The sequence below is a fragment of the Battus philenor genome, unplaced genomic scaffold (assembly GCF_028537555.1).
Source record: "Battus philenor isolate CCGP_79_NKW_IND1 unplaced genomic scaffold, ilBatPhil1.0.hap1 SCAF_15, whole genome shotgun sequence".
Lineage (NCBI taxonomy): Eukaryota > Metazoa > Arthropoda > Insecta > Lepidoptera > Papilionidae > Battus > Battus philenor.
Genome location: NW_027181677.1, coordinates 12,900,343 through 12,918,511, shown reverse-complemented (window position 1 = coordinate 12,918,511; position 18,169 = coordinate 12,900,343). Strand labels below are relative to the sequence as shown.

General features: G+C 35.0%; 1 protein-coding gene across 1 annotated transcript in view; it reads left to right on the top strand.

Annotated features, from left to right (window-relative positions):
• LOC137918621 (protein Dok-7-like) overlaps window positions 1-18,169 on the top strand; it is a 287,040-nt gene that overhangs the window by 78,668 nt on the left and 190,203 nt on the right. The gene's annotated exons all lie outside the window — the stretch shown is intronic.

Here is an 18,169-nt window from a genome sequence, read left to right as displayed (position 1 = left end):
GTAATCTAACATAGATGCCAAAAGTTAAGAATACCGTAGACAGAGCATCGCATTAATTCGTCTACCTTCAAAGAGTTCAGAATAAATATCTACTATTCAGTTTCTGGTAAAAGGAAGGTTGGTGGGAGAAAGAAGTCGTGGCTTCGTAACATTAGAGAGTGGACCGGAATCGCCAGCGCTGCTGAGCTATTACGCAGAACTAAAAATAAGGAAGAGAGCAGGAAGCTGATAGCCAACCTCCACTAGTTGGAGAGGCACTTCAAGAAGAAGATTCAGTTTTCTTTCGTAGGATACTCAATTACTTCTGCCACATTGCACGGAAAATCTCAGTTAATCTGAAGGAGCTTGTAGTTTTCTGCAAATTGGAGGGTAAAAGGAACAAAAGACGGTCACCAACTCGCTGGACAAAAGAAATACGTAATTCCATGCGTGTAATACCATCGTGGACGGAACTGTATAGTTTTCACAGAATAGAATAGCCTGAAAATAAAATTGTAACGAAGATTGATGTGTTTGCGATGATCGTCTGACTCGTAAACTGCTGGAAATCATGACTCTTTTTAGAAAGTCAGTAGCGCACTGTATTACGTCATCTGTGTCAGTCTTCAGCAGTGTATTCGAAACTGATCAGACCAGCGCACCGGGCTGTGGCAGCCTGGTTGCCATCCATCCGCTTTTCCGTAGATTATAAGTTTTTATAAGTTATCACCGCTAATCTATTAGAGTTAAAAAAGTGTAATATGTCGTTATCACTCATCTTATACTCATCTGCTATTGACCCATTATATGATATCGAATGAGGAATAAGGAAATTCGTAGAAGAACATAAAGTAAGCTACATAGTAAAACAAATTCACAAGTTTTAGTGGGCAGAAAAACCCTGGTGCCTTAAGATTCTGGAGTTGTAAGGACCAGCAAGCAAGGAAGTCCATCCATAATATCAGCGGTCGTTTGTTCGACCTTATAGTACCACCTTTTGGTGGGTAATAAACACGTGTTTTTGATTACCTTTTTGCAACATTAAATCTCATTTTTAGGTTAGGTTAGGTTGGTTAGGTTAGTTTATTGAGTCCAAAATTAAACTATCTGCCAAATAGCTGTGTATTCTGGGGATGGTTCGGCAGTATTTTACACCTGGACAGCTCTTAAGTCTGAATGTAGCAGAAATAATAATGTAGCGATCTGTGGGATAGATCGTCGAAGTACCAACTCGAAGCTTTGAACTCCATACAGAGACGAGCCAAGAGACTGATTGATAACGATGTTAATAATTCAGAAGCAAATATGATACAATAATCTCAAAATCTCTTTGACACGCTTTCCAAGTACGTAATGAGAACCTAAATGACAATCATAGATCGCAAATCATATGCGCAAGAACATAACTTTCCGGTCCTATAAATATACTATATAAATATATATATATACCATACATTTAAACCATTAATATTAAGTGACAGTTGTAACAATGTACGAGATTCTTTAACACTAAAATCTTGTATAAATATTTAAAATACCATCTATTGAGTACACTGCAAAATAACAATTTAAATATTATGAAATTATGTATGCAACTAAAAATAACTCTTATTATATATTTCAAATCATAATCAAAATTTAACTTTAAGTTATATTTGATAGAGTGTATTATTCTTTGTCTTTCAATTTCAGTCAAGGTTATTATTGGATTGATAAAAAAGATAGTTGTTGATACTTGCCAAGTCGCATGTTGTCTCAAGGATTGCTATAAGTACTTTCTATTAAATATGCAAACAATTATGATCTGTGTTCTTATGAATTAAGAATGCATATTGCTTGCATATATATTTGTTTAAATAACTGCATTGTTCTAGGAATGACACATTTTTTTTTTCGGAAACACACCGCTGGTATGCAAATAATACGAAGCGAAATATTTTATCCGAATTTTAGATACAAAGTACATGCAATATCTTTATAAATAGCTTCTCTTTTATTACTTTTTAATACTTTTTATTAAAAGTGCATAATTAAATCTCCACGTAAATATATACATGGATATGTATATGTATATATTTATATGAGTATATTTGTATATGTGTATAGTAATGTATGTATTTGCATGTTTCTCATCTCCATCCAAAGTTTGTCTGGTAGAGATCGCCTCGAGCGATAACACCGCCACTTGTATCTCTATATTGTTTCTTTTTTTAGTTATTATCTATGGTATACAATAAAGTGTAAATAAATAAGTAAAATAAAAAAATAATGCCGGTGATGACTTATGGCTCAGATCCGTAAGTCATCACCGGCAACACAGTGGCCGACGCACTCACTTTAAAGAGTACTGCTTTCGGAGATGGTGAATGCATGACCTACTGTAAAATATTTAATGGAATCAGGCGTTACCTTGCGGAAGTCCATCCTAAGTAAGAAAAGGACCAATACTTAGCTACTTCCGCACATGCAGTGGTAGTCGTGCAACAAAGTGCACCGTCCGCCAGCCCGCTGATAAATACGTATGCGGCAAACAATGCGAATCACACAACCGCCACCGCCAAATTACTCAACACTTGTTTCACCCCTCCACGGGGCATCTTCAGGAGTTATGTTACACCGATTAGTGCCAAACACAGAGTGAGCCTTCTGTAAAATGGTCCCTGCCTTGAGCGGGTATACCGTTCCCATTGGTTTAACCTAACTGTAGCAAATTTTGGGAATAGTATAATCAACAAATTAGAAATAGACTAGAGAGATTGTTATCCAAAAATTTCATTACATATGTAAAATTTCCCAGAAACCCTTGACTACCGCTATCGTCTAGATAAGGTACGCTGTTATCACTGATAAATATACCACGATATCGGAGCCGTCATGCCATGAACAAATAACGCACCTATTTATATTCTACACAATAGCATTATCTAATCATGCTATATTGCACCTTAAAGCTTTCGAATAAAGTCTATTATCGTATATAGAAATTATAAAGTTACAGTTAAATCTGTTAGGAAGTCTGTTGGTTGTTTGTGACGTCTATATTGCTTTTTCCGAATGCGAGCTATGAAAAATGTCAGTTCTTTCGATGCTGTTATAAGCGTTTAATATATACAAGTTATTTTTAATTTAAAAATAAGATATGATTCAGATAACATTTATTTATTCAGGTAAAAGTAAATAAATTTTATATTTATATTATATTTAACAAAGAGAAATTACTATACCCCAGTTTCTGTTTTTTTCAGCTGATAGACGCCTATTGCAAGGCATATGTCTCCACCAAAGATCGTAAAAATTACCAGTCTAGCGCATGTGCACGCGCATCCAGCGATTTCCCGCGACTATGTTGTCGTTCTAAGTCGTCGTCGCCACACGACCTTTCCACCTCTTTTTACCCCAACGGTTTTGGTTTTTAAAAAAATAAAATTGTGATAGTAAGAGAATGCGGCTAAAAAGAGGTGATATGTGTTAGGATTTTGAATGAAAGAAAAGAGTACAAGAAAATCTAAAGAATGAAAGAAGATACAGTAAAAGAACTTGTGAGGAAAGACGGAAGAGAACGGTAATAAGCAAAAAATGAAAAATAATTCGAAAAGTCCCTAGATTTAAGATAGAACGAGAGGCGCCCAAAATGAAGTTAATTAAAAAAAAAAACAAACATGGTTTACCTGAAACTAAATACTATACAAAATATGTATGCTTTTGTTTTACTTGTTTTTCTGAAGACTGGAAAGATCGAGTCTGGCTCGTGATGTTCATGATCTTTTCAAGATCTTTTCGATTTTCGTAGCCATCTAAACATCTAACGCCTAATGGCAGCCTTTTTTCCTAAGGCAATTTTTTTTTCAGATTTTTTATTTAATTATTAATCTTATAATTAATTAGATATATACGGCCTATTTATATCAATTTCATTTAAAAATTCCTATTTTTATAATTAATTTACATTATTTCATGTCTAACTTACTTATTTATTCCCTGTGCTTATTTACATGCGAATGCGTTATTTTGCGGAAGTCCATCCTAAGTAAGAAAAGGACCAATATATAGCTACTTCCGCCAATGCAGTAGTAGTCGTGCAATAAAGTACACCGCCCGCCAGCCCGCTGATAAATGCACAGAGTCAAGACTCAAGAGACTCTGTGTTTGACACTAATCGGTGTAACATAACTCCTGAAGATGCCCGTGGAGGGGTGAAACACATGTTGAGTGATTTAATGGTGGTAGTTTTGTAATGCGCATTTATCAGCGGGCTGGCGGGGATATCAAATTTTTATACAATTTATCTTATAATTACTTATTTCTAACTTCTGAGTCATTTTTGATTATTGTTACATGATATTTTCTTATATTTATGTTTAAACCAAAATTTTCATCACGAGGCTGACTCGTTAGAACACGGCAAGGGGTTAAAGATAGATAAGAAGAAGGATTATTCAGATCTAAACATTTACAAGTCTAAAAGAATGCTAGGATAGCCCAAAATGAAAGACACTGGAATCAAATTGAGATCGCCTGGGTTCCAATTATGATGTTTATTTCCATTTGCTATATCAAATGCGTTACAGTTTCATCTGTTTCTATTTCTATTATTAACAATTTTGATATATCTAGACAATACTTAGTCATCATATACAGAGATATCAATTCATGATTCACCGTTTCCGTTTGATAAATTAACTCCGCTTCACTTCCGTATTTCAATGCCCATATATATATCTGTATCTAATTCATTATTCACACCGTGAATAGATACATTGTCATCTCTAATGTTGATTGATGTTCTAACCAAATTTTTTAATTAGATATCACTTTCAATTGCATATTTTAAAATTGTTTTAAATACCACGATGTTTGTGAAGAAACATTCTTTTGTCGTGTTTCCCTGAACACACTTTATTTACTATAAATATTTTACATTTTTTTTTGCTATTTCTACCCTCCTGTTTTATCCTTTCATCTATTCCTCTTTTGCCTTTCTCTTTCTCTTCTATTCCTTTCTTTACCTTATTAACTATCACACATTCAACGAAAACCAGATGACCACGTGGTAAAAACTGCCTTAAGCCTCCCAGAATTCCCAAGAGGGAGAGGGCGTCCAAAAGCTACGTTGTGGTCTAATATCAGAAAGGAACTGATAACCCTTCAACTTGATGCAGGGACAACCCAGGATAGAGTGGCCTGGCGCAAATTGATAAGGAGACCCGACCCCAAATAAAGGGAAAAGGGAAGGAAGAAGAAGAAGAAGTTAACTATCACACATTGCCTGTCTTCCTTCGTCTTCCTCTAGATGACTGTAATAGTTATAAAATTTTGTTTTTGATCTTTATGTATCTAAGTTACATTTTGCATCGATAATTTAATTATTCATTATAATTATGTTAATAATATTGAAAGTGTAACCTATCCACTTGTTTCTATAAAAAGCAAGGTTTTAATTTGCAAGTACTGCGTCACTCGAGTACGTTATCAGGTGCAATATCTAATTCTAGTGGTTCGTATAAAAACCAGACGCCTGCACGACACTTGACGCCCCCTTTGTTTAGTCGAAAATCGATATTGGCTCGCAAAACGAAGCTCATTATTCGAACACGTTCGTTCGATACCTGGTCGACTAATTATGATGTAGTTGACGTTAATTGTGATAATTATCTAGAATTTATACCAACTTTACTGTTACATATCTTTTTTGGTAATTGACAAACGCTATTTCATCTGTGACATTTAGATGGTCTTGAGTTGTCAGCACCTGAAAAATGCTTAGGCTAGACCTATACACACTGTAACCAAGTTTGTAGAACTTCTTACTGTATCATTTCCGGTAAGTCTTTTATATATTCTAAATCAGAGTTCCCCAAACTTTTTTGTGTCGTAGACCCCTTGCCATGTTTTCCGTGTTGGGTAGACCCGCTACTTACCTTATATTGATTTCCTGTAAATTTCTAACTGTAGTGAAGTTTAGTATTAAAAACTCAAAGTAAAAACACATGTTAATTTATACATTTATTAATTGAATATAAATTAAAACTACTCAAAATAAAATTTTATATCTGTTATGTAAAATATACGTAACATTAAATAAAGCATAAATAAAATAACATAAACAATAAGTCAATATTTTTAGCGAGAAGAATGAACCTGATGCTTTAAATTATTAACATTTGGCGTCAATCTTGTAAGGGTTAATCTTAAATCTCCTCGGCTAATGATGTCCAGTCTGTGGACCTCCATTTTCATTTCATGGACCCCCAATTATTTTTCGCTGACGTAGACCCCATGCAGACCACTAGGGGTCGATATAGACCACTTTGGGAATCACTGTTCTAAAGGATTGAAAGGATGTTAACACCTAAAGTAGTTTAGACAAAAGCACGACAGACCTTAGCTTCGCAAGTTGTTGAAACATAAAACTTGATACCTTAACAGTAGCAGCCTTGACTCCGATTTCTAGGTTGACATATATTACAAATGTAAAGAAAATGTTGTTAGAAAAACATCTTTGAAATTTATTGAAGAGATGATCATAATAGCTGATCACCATGATGGTCGACCTTGTGTCAGTGATTTCCTACGATCTTAACGATCGTCAGTCCACCTAGTGGGACGCATGCCCACGCTGTGCCTATCGTCTCGTATTTGCCACTCAAGAACATTTCAGCCACAAAATTCACTATCAATAAATATAGACAAGTCCGTTGAACAACAGACGCCTTCGGTCTGTTTAACAGTGTCAATCAAGCGGTGGTAGCAATATCACGTCACAAAACTATGGAATGTTAAAGGCGTGTATTTGTCCAAGAAGGTCGTGCACTCCCTGACTAGACATCCTCACTCTGGGAAGAAAATTCTCATTCACACTCAAGCCGATAAACAAGTTCTCATTAGCCAAGGCTAGTACAGATATAGGTTCAAGGACGCTCATCATCCTCGAGGCTCAAGAGTTGATGGCGAGGCGGTTATCGTTGTCCGTTGAATAAAAGACGCCCTCGGACTGTATAAAACAGTATCCATCATGCAGTGGTAGCAATTTCACATCACACAACTATAGAATGTTAAAGGCGTGTATTTGTCCAAGAAGGTCGTACACTCCCTGAGTAGACATCCCCACTCCGGGAAGAATATCCCGAACCAGAAAAACACCCTATATCTAATCCACACTCAAGCCGATAAACAAGTTCTCATTAGCCAAGGCTAGTACAGAGAATGGTTCAAGGACGCTCACCATCTTCGAGGCTCAAGGGTTGAAGGAGGTTCCGTTGAACAAAAGACGCCTTTGAACTGTATAAAACAGTATCCATCATGCAGTGGTAGCAATATCACGTCACACGAACTCGTGCGTGTATTGCACGGACGAGACTCAAGATGCGATCGCAAGATTCATCGATGTGAATACGGCGACAGCCGCACAGATACTGGCGCACAACCTGAGGATGCAAATATGGAGTAGGGATGAGGAAGTGGTCGCACTAAACGTTGTCCTAAATACTGAACATTGTTACGACGTAGTTAAAATAGATAAAGGAGATACTTCTTTACTTAAACACTGTAACATGCAAAAATGTATGCAAAAAACAATCGGAAATATTAAACGTAAATATAAATCAAAGGCACGGACGCTAATGTCTTTGGAACATAGATTCTAATAATAAAAATAATATGCACCAGTCTAAATTAATGCCTTTGTCATGCCTGCTTAAATATTATAAAAAATATAGCTTGTTAAAAATTCACACGACTGTATTTTTAACAAGTTATTATTTCTTATCAGCAATATATTCGCCTTCGTTATCGACAACCTTTTGCCATCCAGTATACAAAACAATTCCGGAGTGGTAAAAATCAATCGTTTTTTCTGTAAAATATATCGACAGAAACGACATTACTTTCCCGTCCCCCTAGTAGTTGCAGAGATGCTACGCTCAAAGTTATTGATGATTATAGGTGCTTATTGGTTTCGGTTGAAATTGATGCTGTTAGCCCAGAGGCTTTTACAGCTTCATTGGGATTCACGGAGTGGAAGGGTCCGTGAACTTAAATATAAAACAGAAGCTGGACAGACGCATTCCAGTTGTACGATGACGTTCGCACGTAGTAAACCCGCTCTACCCGAGTAGAGCTGTGTAGTGTTGATGTTGTGTATGCGGCTTGGAACGGCTGCGTGGACCACAGGTGAGCCAAGAATGGATCCGGATCCAACCTCGTTTCGCCCACGCTGTTCGCGGTTAGAGGGCGGGCGGGCGCTTCCTAAGAGCGGGTGATTATATGTAGATAGTACGGATTGTATAGAATCTAACGCCGAATTCAAACTCGAATTGAAGAAATAGCAATTACCAATACAGATTCTCTTTCGCAATGAATCAATAGTTTTAAGTGATTGGTTAGATATAGAGGAACATCGCGCACCAACTCCTAACCGCAATCAGTAGATTCCGACCACAATAAGCTTTATTGACAGTTACTTTCGCAGAAACACGTCGCCATCTGGGTTAGTCGATTTTATAGTGATGTGAAATTTTACGGCTATCTATAAATCTGAATTAGCCGTAGATGTTTTATAGTGACGTACCTCGTATTGTTTTACGGTTCGGTTGCTTTTGTCATTTTATGCGATTTGCGTAAGACGTTCCCGGCTACTGTATTAAATTTATAACTACCTACATAAACTATTGCTTATATGCCATTGTATACTCTCTATTGTGTCAAAGATTTATCGTATGTATTGTTCTATTCAACAAGTATAACTTATTCCCAATTGGTAAATAGATTTTATTATAGATTTTGCTTATGCAGTGATATATATTTTAGTGATGCGGTATAATGAATAATCTATATTTGTTTTATCTGAGATGGTGTCTAGCCTATGACCTCTTTCGTCTTACGTTAGCGAAGCTCGAAGGTTCCCATGGTAGTCTTGGCTCATTGGATCAAGAGGTCGTCGGGCTCTTAGATATCTTCGGCTCCAGTTTATGGAAGATGTTCCAACTAAGTTCAAGAACTCCCACGAGGAGACCACAGCTTAGGCTACCAATCATTTCGAAACAAGAGCTCTCGAAGGAGGTCGAACCTCGACTTGGTTGGTTCCTATTAAAGAAAAGGACCAATATTTAGCCACTTCCGCACATGCAGTGGTAGTCGTGCAACAAAGTGCACCGCCCGCCAGCCCGCCGATAAATGTGTATGCGGCAAACAATGCGAATTACACAATTGCCACCGTCAAGTCACTCAACACGTGTTTCACCCCTCTACCGGGCATCTTCAGGAGTTATGTTACACCGATTAGTGCCAATGATGACTCTGTTTTTGGCATATGCATTGTTTGCACTTTGTTGCACGACTACCACGGCATGTGCGGAAGTGACAAAATATTATTCCTTTTCTTACTGAGGATGGACTTCTGTAAGGTAACTCCTGATTTCATTCAATATTGGTTGCTATTGCCTGGATAATATCACCACTATCATCGTAAAGCCTATGGGCTAAGACAAGTGGCTGAAAAAAGTCCTGAAACACCTTTATCTCTTATGATCAGGGTTGCTTCTCCTGTGATTTACGATCTGATTTCTTTTCCGATGAGACTGGTTTGTTAAGAAATGGTATTCTGTTCTACTTTGAAATTTTATTTCGATTTTGGTTAATTGAATTTTTTATCGATTTCAATCGACTCTTTTACGTATACTTTATATTCTACTTCACACCTATACTTATAGGAAACAAAGTCCATGACGAAGAGCAATTGTTCTACGCAGAACAGATTAATTATTTTTGAGGTCAAACAAATAGTTACAAAGCGATATAAACGTTTCGTTGTAATTGAATAACATCGTTAGACTATCATCTTAACAGGCGAATCTTTGGAGCGTTGAACCCTTTCGGTTCAAGGCTTCGTATAAATCAATTAAATATGGAAACGAATTTACCTGAAACCCGTTTTGCCAATCTCTAAAATCTCGAAGCTGCGAAATAATTACATTAACCTAACCAAAAAGTCGAGCTATCTTGTGAATTGAAATTATAAATGTTTGCGGTGAAAAGTAAATACGGAATCTTCGGAAATATGAAAAGGATAGCAACATATATTTGTTTCATGTTTCTGTAGTAAACTAGGAATACTCCTGGTCCAACATTCTGGAACACTGCTTAGAATTCAAAGAATTTAGTTTCGTCAAAGAATTTAGATGTCATCCAAAAGGAAATTTAGTGAAATTTGTTTTAATAACACATCTTTCTCGTATTGTTAACGTGTTTTACTTATAGATGTAAAAGGTTATAAGCAAAAATACATACCTCATTTGTAAGTAAAGGCTTTAAAGCTTTTATGCCTATTTAAATTAAAACTTTTTAAAGTTTTCACTTAGAAATATATATTTTATCTATTTAAATTCCACAGGCACAAATTTTTTAACATACCCTGTTCAAAAATTTGTACCATACGGGTAGGAATTTGAAGGATATGAAGCAATGTATGAAAGGAAAAGAAATGGATAAAAACAGAAGATAATATGACGGATAAAAATAGAGTGAGTGAGAAAATAAAAAAACGAAAGCTGTTAGAGAGCTGGCATAAGTAAAATAAAAATATATATGTTATATAGGGGGGCGTAAGAATTTTATAAAGGCTAAATGGGGCATGGCACGTATGAAATTTAAAATTCCTTAAATACCCTATTTCTGAAAACATTATTTATATAAATATAAATATATATGTATATATATATATATATATATATATATATATATATATATATATGTGTGTGTGTATAGTGTGTATTATACATTAATTGACAGCAAATGAGCTCCAAATTCACCCATTTTAAGCATTTACACCTATAATTAATCTCTTGATATACAAAATAAGAAAGAAGAAGGTCGGTGACATCTCTATCCTCATTACGACCGGTCGTGATCCCCAGGACACGGTGTAATCTTCAACTTAATTATGCTGCGTCATCTGTACCTATCTAATGTATAAAATCATATAATTAAGTCGCCTGTCACCATTTCTCAAATAAACGCTTACAATATGGCCGCAAATGTCGCGATCAGAATTGACTAGATTTGTATATAATTCAAATTCGTAATTGTCTTTAAAATTACAGGAACCGCCGGTGATTATAACTTGTCGAACGGTCGACAGTCGAAAACTGAACGTTCAATGTCTATTTAGTTAAATTAATCAATAAATAATAATAGTAGTTGATGTGAAATTTATTTATTAGTAGTGTTTTAATTATTTATTCCAGTTATTTTCCACTATTTAAGTTTATTAACCACTTGCTGAAGTTAAGTAAAGATTCCTAGAGACAATCAGCTCTATTTCCATGTATATATTGTGTGTATGCATATACATATATCGATGTCATATTACATTAGTTCTTCACGACTTTTTTGAGTTAAAAATAAACCAAAGTAAGTCTATAGAGTTTTCTTTAGACGAGATAATAATTGGTTAACTTTCTGTGAATAGGATTATAGGCTATTTTTTCATATTCATAAAGCATTTATACATATAATTAATCACATTGTGTATTTCTGCATTCAATAATACGTATATAATTGTAATAGTGTGTTTATTACGTCTCTCCATTATTTAATTTGATTAATCTTATAGTGGAAGTATAGTTTTTCTTTAAAACCAACCGCAGCGTATTAACCTACTGTCAAAAAAAGTATTTATAATATTTGTTTACGCTATGAAATGTATCAGTGCATTAACAAAGAATCTAACAGCGATCTCACACAGGCGTAGTATGATTCAGTTTAGCGAGGCGTTGAAAGCAAATACGCGGTGCATGGTGGCTCTATGCGATGTTCTCCACTACAACGAGCGCCATTGCACTGCTTTATCACCACTGGAAGGGTCTTATCTCATCACCATCGTCATCCTTCCAGAAGATGGTATGTTTCGACTGAACAAATGGCATTTTTCCAAGGACTAATGACAACACGGAATCCTTAGTAGAAAAGTGTATATTGATTGTATTGTATTGTATCTGTAGAAGTTTATGCTGTTAGCCTTGCGGCTTTTACAGCTTCATCTGTATGAGTTCACGGAACGGAGGGGTCCGTGAACTTAAAAAACTTAACAAAGTTTGAGTGTCGGAAATCGCATCAGTGCTTGGTGGAGAGACGTTGAAGACGGAGACGACGAAGACGAAGCGCAGGAACATCCCAGTCGGTCCTCGAAGACACAAATCAGGCGCGACCTTGCTGGTCGGCAGAACTCACGGTTAGTGCGCGTGTCTGATCGGTGTTGCTGAAGTGTACTGCATGGGGAGTTAAGTGTTAACGGCAGCGTGGACCACTCGGCAATCTAAGGAAGGATGCTGATCCTACCTCGGATCGCCCACGCTGTTCGCGGCGGCGAGGCCGAAAGGCCTGCGCCGTTTACTTATCGAGCGATGAGAACGTATATTGATCTAGCATAGCTCATATTTATACCAATTCTTAAAACTATGAAAACCATATTCAACCAATAAAACGACACAAAACCGTCAGCCAATCAGAAGACGAGAAGTATTGTAAAGCCCTCTCTTTCGCACAACGTAAATATAGAGCGCTCTACCGTGGGATTCCCCTGTCTGATGCGCCGGTGATGTCACGTAGCTCCTTCAGCACAATGCATAAATAATCGTATTGGGTATTTTTAAATACTATGGAAGTGCTTTTAAGGATCATTGACACCATTATCATTTGAAATGATTGTCCACTGTTGGACATAGGCTTTCGTCATAAATTTCCAACGGCATCAGTTAGAAGGGGACTGTCTCCAGCATCTTCCCACGACCTTCATAATGTCGGCTGTCCACCTTGTGGTTGAATGTCCTGCGCTGCCAATCTGTAATCTCCATTCCAGAATCTTAAAGTTCCAGTTGCACGTTGTTCTGTGTGCCATCTAGCCTGTCATTTCAACGTACCAATACCCAGAAAAAACCTTTTTAAATTGGAAGTCTTTCTAGAATCTTGTCATGACCAAGGAAAACATCGATGACACACACACACATACACACACACATTTATATATATAAATATAAATATATATATATATATATATATATATATATGTGTGTGTGTGTGTGTGTGTAAATACACATTGTACATGTTTATACAGGTAATTAATTATTTAGATTTTTAATGGGCATCTTTAAAAATCAAAAACAAATGTCAAATATGCATCCTAAATATCCAAAGTGGTTTCTTATATATGAAATAAATAAATTCACTTCTATTATGTCTATATCAATGTAAGCACTTTAATTAAAATGGCGGCGTTCGTTTTTATAGGGACCGAAGAAGAGAGAGAAAACGATGATTGTATATTAGCTATTGTATTATTAATATATTTGCAAGGGAATATACCATAGAAATCCGCTGAAGTAATAAATTCTTTTATTTATATTTAATTGTCAGCTGGTAGCTGGTAAATAAAAATACTTTTAGCTGATTGCAATACAATTTAAATACTTTTGTTTTTATATACTCGTATGTAACTTAAATTTATTATTAAAAAGTGGTCTTATGTCTTCTTACCGAAGAAATATAGAATTCTTCCCTTTTATGACTGATACAGGAAATACAGTCCCCGGCGATAAATATTGCACGTCGACTTTTGGAAAGAGACAATCGGCTAATTTCGGCTTCGTAGAGCGTTGTCTCTGTCGCACGAAATACAACGACTGACAAAAGGTCACATAGGTAGTGTGGTGTGATGTGGTTGTCTCTTTCCAAAGGTCGATGTGCAATATTTATTGAAGGATACTGTACGATTTCCTTAACTCGAATAGACTATTGCAAAATTTAGATGAATGGTGTCTATATTCCGAATACAGTTTCAATTTACGTTCAAATAATAATGAGTTATCGAAGTGCCCGCAGTGGAGCGTCAAATGCAGCCATGTACGATGGAACAACTATATTTGATTCATAGTCTTGTAGGACATTCGTTTGTGCTAATTTCGACTATATTTCTATACAGATAAGGTTTATTTTTCTGATTTAATAACAGCAAACTTTTTAAAGCCTTTAAAATATTATAGTAGTTTGTTGTCCTTGTCTTATGACCTTTAGTGTATTTATAATATTATTAATAATCGCGGGTAAATTGAAAATCGTGCGGTAAACAGGTGCGGAGTGAAGACGTGTGTCAGAGCCTATAAGGTATAATGTATTTAACAGAGAATTGAATGTATTATTATATCAAACTAAATAATACATGTAAAGAACGATAAGTCATCAGGCTACAGGAATGCGAGTGCCTAGTATATTTTTTTATATATGTAAGAAAAGGACCAATATTTAGCCACTTCCGCACATGCAGTGGTAGTCGTGCAATAAAGTGCACCGCCCGCCACCCCGCTGATAAATGCGTATGCGGCAAACAATGCGAATCACACAACCGCCACCAGTTGTTTTACAGTGACTGACGCTTTATCTTCATTATTTCTGATTGTTAAAATCAAAGATTAAATAACTTATCACACATTTAAATGCTACATTTAGATTCATATCGTTACTTCTAATTAGACGATTATTGTTTACTTTTTCTTTGTCTGCCCTTTTAATTTTTTTTTAAATTATTCTTTCTTACTTGCAGAAATAATTCATCATGATTCAAATGATTCACCATGAGGCTTCATATTCTTTCATTATAACCAATACTTGATGACTTGAAGGCGACATATTCAGATGACGTCACACAAAGACCAAACACTCTGATCGAAAGTACGAAATGTAAATTTGAATTGTAAAAGTCAAATAGATTTATTGAGGCTAGTTCAGTGAAAGGAAACTACTTGTAAACTTGTCTGAGAACAATTTTTAAAAGCAATATTCTGTCTGGAAACTCCCACGGGGACGCCCGTGGTCAGTGAATCCATATATAGGATGTTACAAGATACTAAAGCACCAAGAATTTGAGATTTTAGAAATTTTAGAACCAGAATTTTAAAGATTAATTTAATAATAATAAATTTATAGCACACAATACACATAAAACACACAATTAAATTAAAAATTAAACAGAACAAACTATAGTAAAGCCGAAGTAGATAGTCTACTTGGACAATTAGATCATAGCTAATCAATGTAGATTAAAAATATCTAGATTGAAATAACATATTCACTCTATTTAAAAAAGTAGGCAATACTATACATTCCTTAGTTGCACCGAACGTTCTAGTATGCGCGTGTGCATGTGTTTAGTTATGTTAGATGAAGCAAATAAAAAGAATTTTCTGAATTCTGATACAATTCCAAAGTACACCTTTTAATTTATAAAGAAGATAAGAAAGGATGTATGTTAGAAAAATTGTAAAGTTGTAATATAACACATTGGTTGCTTTAGATTAGTTTGTAAAACATTTATTGATATAAGCATAAAATTAGATAGAAATCGAATTTATGTCAAAGCGCTATTTTTAACTAATGTTATTAACAATCTCAAATTTTGTTAAATTAGCACGTTTAGATTTTATTGAGTATAAACTGTTTTTTTTAACTATAAATACTTAGCGTGTTAAATTGATGAATTTAAACATGTCAGTTTACTTGTGTTAAAAGGTAATGACCATTTAATGATCCAATGAACACTTTGAATTTTAGCTTATCGTTTAGTTTTTTAAAATTTAGTCTATTAAGGTATTCCTTATCTATGTTAATACTTTTTAAAACTTCCAACACTTTTCAACTGCTTAGTTGTAGAACTCAAATACTTGGTTAATCATTTCGTTCTTCTACTGATATACCTGTTTTTACTTCTCTATCATCCGATTTATCATTAAAGTCATTTATGATACCAGTTTCATCACCTTGATTAATAATGTCATCATATAGAAGCATTCGTAGATTTTCCACTTCTGTGTCGAACAGATGTCTGTGTCTTAGTTCAAGTTCTAACTGCAGTAAAGTTCTAGAGAGAAGTATGTCCGAGGACTCTTCCAGTGCGTTTCGAGTCTCCGAACTGTAACTACAAAGTGAATTTTATTCGGTACAAACTTTCTCACTGTTCTGACGCGAAATTTAAAACTGTTTTTCAAGTTCCTCTCGAAAAATGTACCGAAAACACTTTGGAAATTATTTCGTCTGTGTATTGCAAACGTAACATGCAGACCGCGACTGGTAAAAGTACATCTAACGTACATCTCAATTGATTCCGTTAAAAGTCTCGTACGAACGAATGTTATTTATCAAAACTTCTATCTTCAAACCCAAAAGCGATGCAAATATTTCTCGTGTTTAGAAGTAGTTTAGTTTATGTTCGTACAATTTCAATTTTAATCAATACACTATATTAACTCTCGATGCGTCTACTTACTTATGTCAAAAGTTGTAGGCATACTTCAGATACCCCAATTTATTGATTGAATCTATTATTTTCAATTGAATTCAGTATTAGATATGAAAATGCTCTTATCTTTTAATATTGCTAGAAAGATTACAATTTTACAATTAATTCGTTCATCAAAACTTTGATGAAATAGATGTATAATTTTCAGCAAATTTTTTTAGTTTTTAGATATCTGAAAACTAGAATTTGGAATAGGTCGCGGGTTCGATTCCGTGATACAAACACACTTTACGCACTGCTCAGAACAAGTTTCCAGAGGATGGGCAGAAGCTTCCTTTGCGTATCATAATACATGCCATCGCTAAACCAAGCGACGTGATCATTGTATACGCAGGCAACTTCTAACCGGTCCTTTGAAAATTTATGGGAAAGGCTTATGTCCAGCTGTGGGCATCCCACAGCTGAAATTATCATGATGACTACGCAACCCTTCAGTTATAATTTCATTATAATGCTTTATGATGCACACTACACTAGTCTTAATGAACGGCAAATGTTAACACTTAGTTAATGTGTAAAAAACTAATAATTTGGATGATATGTTTTTGAATTTGCACTGAATAATGTAGTTTAATATTCATATTGAATGTACGTATGTTTAGTAATGAATGTAAATATGTTAGTGGAATTACAGCATATATAAAATATTCAGTTTCCAGATTATGAATGTTATTTCACGGTTTATGAATCGAGTAGTTGGCCAGTGGCCGAGTCGCGTATTTCACGGCTCGCTGCCACCATCCGTTGATCATAATGTTAACTGCTGATTTATAATTGATAACTTCTTCGAAACTTTACCATGCGCTTCTAAACCGTGTCTTGAATGACGAAGGCCGCTGATAACTAAGATTCAAAATCCTTAGCACCAATTAAATAGTATTACAAAGTCAATATATAGGTAAAGTCTAATAAACTTTACCTTGTTACATCTTTTTAAAGGCTTCAAAATATTAGAAACTTTTGTTGTAATAAAACACACGTATATATTGTCTCTGAATTATTTTTGTTTCTTTTGTTTTTACTCGCCTTCATTCCTCTGCCGACTAATGTCAGCGACATGGAAGACCTATTTTCACCCTCTCTCTCCCTCTTTTATCCCTCATATTTTCTATCGTTCTTACAGCATTCATTTACGTTACATTCGTGCATCGTCTCTCATCCTACGCAACATTTCTTATAATTTTAAGTTTTTACGTTTCCAATCAAAATTTTTTCATTTTGTGTTAGTGGCCTGGATCCAGTGTCTTCCGAGGATCTTGACCAGGTCGTCTGCCCACTGGACGTCTCACATTACCCTTCCTAGTCTGTGATAGCCAAATCCCTAAAGACCTGCGTCTATATATATATATATATATACAAAAATGTTCATTTGTAAATGACCCCATATGTGTGATCCTTTTTATTTTATTTTTTCATTTTGTGTGTATTCACGATCATTCAGGTAATTATAAGTGGATGTTTTATGTGGAGTATGTCCAAAAAGGAGTTGTTTCTATCAAAGCTACTCTCTTTTCACAAATCTACATTCATACAGCTTTAGGATGTCGTACATTCATTCTTTATATTTGCAAAGGTTTCGTAAAAAATATTTTCATGAAAGCGAGTATATTGTACATTTATATTGAGATATATATCTGAGATAATCTTTATTATACAACTGTATATGAATAGTAATTCACGTATAAAGATTTATACGTACTTAACTGTTCGAGATATTTGTCTATTGTACTATTTTCTTTACAAATTCTCTCTTTCTTTTCAAGCTTTCCTTGATTATAAATTTAGTATAGACCTCTTTCTTTGTTTTCATCATGTTGAAGGTTAACAAGGCGTAGAAACCAAGAGTTG